The sequence below is a fragment of the Citrus clementina genome, unplaced genomic scaffold, assembly GCF_000493195.1.
Source record: "Citrus clementina cultivar Clemenules unplaced genomic scaffold, Citrus_clementina_v1.0 scaffold_4, whole genome shotgun sequence".
NCBI classification, from domain to species: domain Eukaryota; kingdom Viridiplantae; phylum Streptophyta; class Magnoliopsida; order Sapindales; family Rutaceae; genus Citrus; species Citrus x clementina.
This window is the reverse complement of record NW_006262274.1, coordinates 4,162,680-4,171,431: the sequence shown is the minus strand read 5'-3', so window position 1 is coordinate 4,171,431 and position 8,752 is coordinate 4,162,680. Positions and strand designations below refer to the sequence as shown.

Here is an 8,752-nt window from a genome sequence, read left to right as displayed (position 1 = left end):
AAGACATAATTCAGAATTAATGCTAATAGAGAAGTATTATGGTTGGGATAACGGCTTTGTGTGCCAGAAAATGAAGAGCTGAAGGCAAAGATATTTAGGGAAGCTCATGAATCATCTTATAGTATGCATCCTAGTAGCATTAAGATGTATCGTGATCTAAAAGGTAGTTTTTGGTAAAGGAATATGAAGAAAGATATCGTTGCTTTTGTTTTTTTATTCTTGGTTTACCCATGGATTTCGTCTCTAGATTACCTCGTTCTAAGAAATGATGTGATTCCATTTGGGTAATTACTGATCGCTTGAAAAAAATCAGCTCATTTCTTGGTGGGGAGGAGTACAGACAATGTGGGGCAACTAGCTAAGTTATTCATAAAAACAAATAGTAAGGCTTCATAGAGTACCAGTGTCAATTGTGTCTGATAAAGACTGTTGTGCAAATTTTATTAAACTCGCAAGTACACGAACCTATTGTAGAATAAATCAATGGTGACGAGTGTCGATCCCACGAGGAGGTGGATTTTAATTATGTGTAGAGTTAATTTTCTAAGTGGGTGATTGGATTTGTGGTGGAAGTGACTTAGATTATCCTAAAATTTGAATTAAAATGATGGGAATAAATTAAAGTGAAATCTATTAAAATGGAGCGCTTGGGTATTTGGACTTGCATCAACATGTACTATGGGCTTAATATTCTTTATTAGTGCCAATTAAACCATGAGGGAGGTTTCCACTCCTCATGAACCACACTCTAATCAATATGATGCTAAGGGCTTATCATGCCAAATAGTAATAACCTTGCATTAGGGAGCCAGTTATACTAGTGCGGTATCTAAACAAAATTATTACTATATGTCGACGAAATATCAAAACATCCACATAAATCATAGGGGAAGAGAAAGTAAATTACCAAATAAAGCCCATAGAACATGTTGAGACTTCACCTTCAACCCAAGCTTGAAAGAAAATTAGCTACTCATAATTGAACTAGGGGTTAAAATAGAAATTTATTAAAATATATAGAAAATACAAGATGAAGAAGGAATTAAAAAAAATAGAGCTCAAAAATGAATTCAGGGGTGTCGAATTAGGGGGTAGAGCCCTCTTTTTATAAATACAATGAATAAATCATGGCTATCAGATTAAAACAATTTGGACACTCAAGATTGTGCCACGTGGCAAGTTCTGATTAGATAGAACACATCATCAGGGCTATTATTAGGTGTATATGCATGTAACGTACACACATTTTTTGGTCCACTAACATATTGGCACATCACCGGTCAACACCACATCAACATTTTAGTCCAATAGGATCGTGACACATCATCGGTCAACGCCAACTCATTAGTCAATGCCACATAAGCAATCAATGCCACATCATTCGTCCAATCGAATGCTACCACGTCATCAATCAATACCATATCATCGGACCGTATATGTGAACAGTGTCGTGAATAGTACCATATATAGAACTGTACATATGAACAGTTCTGTATATGTGAACAGTGACGTTTACCCTTTTATGCTCCTCCTAAGGTTTTCGACTATCCTAAGTCCAAAATTGCTGTCCGTTTTGCTCTTTAATCTTTCAATAATTGTAAAATGACCATGATGCCCCTAAAATACATAAAATACTTAATTAAAATAAAACACACATAATTAAATCACAAGGGACATAAATATATAAAAGTAGGGATGTTAGTGAGACTTGAAGTGTAAAATGATGATTTTCTCCTATATAAGTATACACTTTCTAACACTCAACAGAGACCCACAGTATTCTTCAAGATTTTAGGCTAGTTACATAAAGCGTTGGGCATGAAATTGAGGTTTAGCACTACTTTCCATCCGCAAACAATTGAACAATCTGAAAGGACCATCCAAACCCTTGAGGATATGCTTCGAGCTTCTATACTAGATTTAAGTGTTGGTTAGGAAGAACACTTAATATTGATCAAGTTTGCTATAATAATAGCTTCCACTCAAGTATCGGCATGGCACCATTTGAGACATTATACGAAAGCAAGTGTAGGTCCCTAGTCTGTTGGGATGAGGTTATTAAGAGAAAACTTTTAGGTCCAGAATTAGTACAGATTATTGTTGATAAAATCAAGTTGATTGGAGAATATCTTCGAATAGCTCAGAGCAGACAGAAGAACTATGCAAACCATTATAAATGTGATTTAGAATTTGAAGAATGATACTTTGTTTTCTTGAAGGTATCATTATGGAAAGGGGTGTTTCAGTTCAGAAAAAAAGGAAAACTTAGCCCTAGGTTCATTGGATCATTTGAAATTTTAGAGAGAATTGGTCATGTGGCCTATTATATAGCTTTACCATCTAGTCTATCTAAGCTTCACAATGTTTTCCACATGTTAGTGTTGAGAAAGTATATAGCAAACTCTTTACACGTGCTAGACTATCAACCAATTCAAATGTTAGAAGACTTGTCATATAAGGAAGCCTACTGAGATTGTTGATCGGAAAGGACAAGTTTTAAGGACTAGATTTAACCCCTTATTCAAAGTATGTTGGATGAATCATTTTGTTGAGGAAGCTACATGGGAGCGAGAGGCGAAAATGTTGGAGAAGTATCCTCAAATCTTCCATGCATAAGGTACCTTTGAATTTAGAGGATGAATTTCTTTTTCGGAGGAATTGTAACGCTAAATTTTCGTGATTTTAAATTATGGAAATTTTATTTTATTAGAAATTAGAAATGACATTATTGTCCTTACTAATAATGATTATTAAATCCATAAATAGGATTTATGGGGTAATTTTGGAAAAAGATTTACTCTTTCTAAAGTTAATAGGGTTTCTTTAGGTTCCCTATAAATTTATACTTTCCTCATCTCCCATAACCTTAAATCTATAGTGTTTTTCTTTTATTCTCTTTGCTGCTACTCATTACTCTTTCACCAATACCCTAGGATTCAAACTTTTTCTTAGGAGAGAGATAGTCTTAATGGTTGGTAAGTTTTTACTCTCTTTATGCTTTATTTGATTTCTTATCGTCGTGCTCTATTTAGGGTTTTATTGGCATGATTTTAGATAGTTGCAGACCATTATGCATGATTTAAGATGTGCTAGAGTTGTGTTTATTGTGCTAATTTATTGGTGAGTCATGTTAGTTAATCTCTTATGCAATATACGTACTGAATAATTCTAGATATCATGAATATCAAAAAATAAAACACATATTTTATGAATGATTTTTAAGAAGAACCTTATCTTTTTGTAAATGACATATAGGGCTTATTGAATAAATTTTGTTTCATAAGATTTGACTTTGTTTTCGATTTTAAATGGATTTTTGAAATTGACACTGTTACATTAGAAAACCACGGTTCCAGCAGAACGACCAGATTGACAAAATTATTTGTAGGACCAAATGAACTCGAAAAATTCTGAAATTTTAAATAGATGTTAGTATGTGTGTCTATTATTTCCAGTTTAATTTCATAATTTTCTAATTAATGTTTACTTTTATAAAATTCTTGAAATCAATATTGTTCTGTTAAGGCACTATAAGATAGTTTTGAATTTATCAACGAACAAATAGTTTTGAAAATGTTTTCGGTGTCGAATCCTCTTGAAAACTTATGGGAGATACCTAGGGATGGCAAAATTACTCGCCAACCAATAAACCTACCCAAACCCACCCGCAAAACCCACCTGTTGCAGGTAATTTTGTAGGTTGCGGGCGGGTTTCGTATTTTAAACTTAAATCCACTGAGGGTTACAGATGGGTTTGGTAATTTAAAATTTTTACGGGTATGTGTTGAGTGTTAGAAAGTGTATATTTATTAAGGAGAAAATAGTCATTTTACACTCCAAGTCTCATTAACATCTCTACTTTTATGTATTTACATCCCTTGTAATTTAATTATGTGTGTTTTATTATAATTATGTATTTTATGTATTTTAGGGGGCATCATGGTCATTTCAAAATGAACGAGAGATCATATATCAAAACGGACAGTAATTTTGAACTCAAGACAGTCGAAAACCTTAGGAGGAGTATAAAAGGATAAATGACATTGTTTACATATACGGTATTGTTCATGATACTGTTCACGACACTGTTCACATATACGGTACGCTAACGTGGCATTGACTGATGACTTCGATTGGACGAATGATGTGGCATTGACTACTTATGTGGCGTTGACTGATGAGTTGGTGTTGACCGATAATGTGTCGCGATCCTATTAGAGTAAAATGATTATGTAGAGTTGACCGGTGACATGGCAGTATGTCAGTGGATCAAAAAAACGTATGTACAATACATGCATTACACGGAATGACAGCCCTGATGATGTGTTCTATTCAATCAGAACTTGCCACGTGGCGTAATCCTAAGCATCCAAATTGTTTTAATCCAATAGTCATGATTTACTCATTGTATCTATAAAAAAGGCTCCCCCCCTTTAATTTGACACCCCTGAATTTATTTTTGAACTCTATTTTCTGTAATTCCTCCTCCATCTTGTATTTTCTACGTATTTTAATAAATTCTCATTTTACCCCTAGTTCAATTATAAGTAGCTAATTTTCTTTCAAGCTTGGGTTGAAGGTTAAGTCTCAACATGTTCTATGGGCTTTATTTGGTAAATTTACTTTCTCTTCCCCTCTGATTTTTGTGGATATTTTGACTTTTCATCAACAGATAGTAATAATCTTATCTAGATACCGCATTGGTATAACTGGCTCCCTAGTGCAAGGTTATTACTATTTGACCTTAGCACTATATTGATTAGAGTGGGGTTCATGAGGAGTGGAAATCCCTCTCATGATTTAATTGACACTAATAAGGAATATTAAGCCTATGATACATGTTGATGCAGATCCAGATATCCAAGTACTTCATTTCAATAGATTTTACTTTAATTTATTCCCGTCATTCTAATTTAAATTTTAGGATAAGTCTAAATCACTTTCACCATAAATCTAACTACCCACTTAGAAAATTAACTCTACACGCAATTAAAATCCACCCCCTCGTGAGATCAACACTCCTCACCATTAATCTATTCTACAATAGATTCGTGTACTTGCAAGTTCAATAAAATTTGCACAATAGTGTAGGTTTGGTAATGGCAAACCCACAGCTGGCAATGCCTATCGCCATCTCTAAAGATACCCATGGATGTCCAGAATAGTTCTGTAAAATATTGTGTCATTATAATTTTTAGATTAAGAGTTGAAATTCTAAGAATCAAACTTGTACATGTATGAATTAGAAAATCAGGTTCTTAGAATAAATTGTTAATAATTATATCTTATATTTGTTTAAGGTGTTGGAGATGTGTGCGGCTGTTAGAGGCTTAGAGGTGTGTTTAGATCATTACTTTTATCGAGGTAAGTAAGTTCATTCCTAATGTATTATATATGTATGATTATTTTGGTCCATTATAGGTTTTTATAGTTCTTTGAAAATTGTTTGTTTTTCATAACAAAATTAATTTATGTAAATGTTTTCAAATTTGAAAATTTTGTTATTTTTTTTATATTTTTAACATAATATTTTAAATGCCTTTAAATATGTAATTTATTTTGCTAAATAATTATCTTTTATGTCATTGTTATGATTTTTTTTATGAGTCTGATAGGAATGTGTTGATCACGTATAAGATAATAATATTTATGATTGTTCGGGGGCCACCTCTTGAGGGCCAGAGTGACACGAAGTGCCACATACAGTACAAAATACCATGTGTAAGTTGTTACATATGGAAAATGAATTTAAATATTTTGGCTCATTATCCATAATTATTCTAATTCTATTATATGATATATATATATATATATATATATATATATATATACAAATACTAGGTTTATGTTTTGAATATGTACACGATATTCTCATTCTGATTCTATTTCTGGCCGGGTCACCAGGAGTATAAATGACACAATGTGACATAAACTAATCTTTTGTTTTCTGTGTATGTGTTATATAATTTGCTTTCATGATCATTATGTCTATATTATTTTGAATCATTTAGGAAATTAAGTCCTTCTGTTGTAATATGTCATTTTATTTATTACTTTTAATATATGTTTTGATAAAAAGGGCCTGCAATATTTTTTTACTCAATAACCCTAGTGTGTTCGGAATGGTTTTACTTATTGAATTAACGGCTTACCCCTCGTCATTACATTTTGCAGATTAAGTACCTTGTTGAGAGGTGTGCTGATAACTCTATGAAATGAGAGTTATCATGACACTTGTAGACTTAAATCAATATTAATTAGAGAGTAAAAAATGTGTTTCTATTGCATTTTTGTTATATTTTGCATAAACATTCATTTTAGTTTATTTTTAATAAATCTTGTTTGATGTAGAATAATTCGTGCTTAGATGGTGTGCATAATTGTAGGTGTTCGGAAGCTCAAATTTCAAGGAAGGAATGCTGATGCAATAGGCTTGCAAAAATAAGGAAGGACCATGGCTATAAAAGAATTGAAACAAATCTGGAACAATGTAGTTGTTGTAGCCGTTGGTGTAGCAACCATTGCTGTAGCAATCCTGGAAAAACGACAGAGAAAATTTCGTGCGGGATACTTACAGAATAGTGATCTGCAGTTTCTTAATCTGACTTATGCACGCCATAGGCTTCCGTTTACCCTAATTTTCAACTATAAAAGGATATCACATTATATGGAAGAGCGACGGTGAAGTAAAATCGAAGAAATCAAGAGAAAAAGAAGAAAGAAGCAGAATTCAAGAGAGAACAAGTCTGCACCGTTGAAGAAATCTGTAGAACTATTTGGATACAATTTTCATCATTCTTTACTTGTCTTCTTACTTATTCTCTGATTGAAACGATGCATTTCATGGCTAATATTTTGCTGTTAGTATTTCTTTTACAAGTTATGAACTAAATTTGATTGTAGTTGAGTGACAAACAATCTAAATGGGTTCTTGACTGTTCTTATAAGTTGTTGCAAGATTGTTATAGCATTTTGCTTTAATAGCTTGTGTTACAATCATTATTTTGGTTGAGTTTCCATTTAATAGTTCAAGTTAAGAGAGAGCCGCGAAAAGGTCTGTCTTAGCGGAAATTATTAGAGCAATACTTGATCTTAATTCAAGTTTCCTGGATTGAGTTTAACTTGAGTCCCAAAAGGGCCACACTTGAGTTAAGATTTGTGATGAACTAGATATAAGGATTCACCTTGTAGGGTAGAGAGCGTATATGTTTGTAATATCATATCTTATGTGATATAACAACTGGTCATTGTTAGGTTGCATAAGGGTATGAGAAGTCTAACAAGCGACAGTTGAGGATGCAAAGTGATTCTGCCCAGTGCTATAGGAGTTGTTGCAGCAACTGGTGTTAGTTTGAACAAAACAGTCAGCCTATTCTTATTGAATTCTTTTTTAGAAGACCGTCCAATTTACTTCATTACTGCATTTACTTTGTTAAGTTGTTAATTTCATTAGTCAATCAACTTTATTTATATTCTTTTAGATAGAATGAAGTTTGCACTATCGTGATTGCCGTAGCATTTCTAGTAACAACAGTTCCTGTGGAGACGATCTTGAATATTCATCACTGTATTACTTATTGTGTACACTTGCACATTTACATCAATAGCAATTGAGTTAAAATAACCAACAAGTTTTTTGTGCCGTTGCCGGGGACTGATTGTTTATTTTTGAATTGTAAAGTTAATTTTGACAGTGCCAACTTTGATTTAATTCGTTCAATTTATTGACAGATCAAACTTGCATGCACAAAGACAGATTTGTTGAATTTCAATTTGATCATGAGATTGAAAGGACTGCAATGAGATTGCAAAGAGAGTAAATAAATTCAAAAACTGCTTCAAAAATGGATAACTTGCAAGATTTGGGAAACTTGGATTCTCACGGGCTATTATAACCTGTCAATGTTCAAGAAGAGCAAATGGGCACATTAATCAGAGACAACCAGGCAACAACAATATCATTTACATGGCATATGACAAAGACAGAACTATCAGAGATAATATTGTGTTAACTCCTCAAATTGTACACCTTGGAATAGTCAGACTTGAAGTGGAATTTACCAACTTTGAACTTAAACCAGTGATGTTTCAGATGCTGCAAACAGTGGGTCAGTTTAACAGACTGTCATCTGAAGAACCTCATCTCTATCTGAAGTTGTTTTTGGAGGTGAGTGATGCTTTTAAATTTGCTGGAGCATCACAGGATGCTCTGAGACTTAGACTTTTTCCTTACTCCCTAAGAGATCGAGTAAGAGCATGGTTAAATTATGTACCATTTGATTCCATCACTACCTGGAATGACTTGGCTGACAAATTTTTGATGAAATATTTTCCACTAACCAAGAATGTAAAATTGCATAATGAGGTCACCTCTTTTCACCAACTTGAAGATGAGAGTTTGTATAAGGCTTCGGAAAGATTTAAAGAGTTGCTGAGAAGATGTCCTCATCATGGCATTCCATGTTGCATACAGCTAAAAACCTTTTACAATGGGTTGAATCCAAGTACGAGATTGATGGTCGATGCTTCAGCAAATGGAGTCCTATTATCTAAATCTTATACTGAAGCCTATGAAATTTGGGAGAGAATTGCTAACAATAATTATCAATTGCATCAACCAGAAAAATTGCAGCAAGAGGAGCAGCAGGGGCACATAATATAGATGCAATTACAGCACTATCAGCCCAAGTAACATCATTGACTAACATGGTGAAAGCCATGACTACTGCTCCTGCAGCAATAAAGCAAGTTG

The 8,752-nt window shown here is 33.3% G+C and overlaps 1 non-coding gene across 1 annotated transcript; it reads right to left on the bottom strand.

The window, feature by feature from the left end:
* Window positions 1-8,350: 8,350 nt before the first annotated feature.
* LOC112099452 lies at window positions 8,351-8,457 on the bottom strand. The gene has a single exon (XR_002906253.1). It is a non-coding gene; the product is annotated as a small nucleolar RNA R71 (small nucleolar RNA).
* Between the last annotated feature and the right edge of the window lie 295 nt (window positions 8,458-8,752).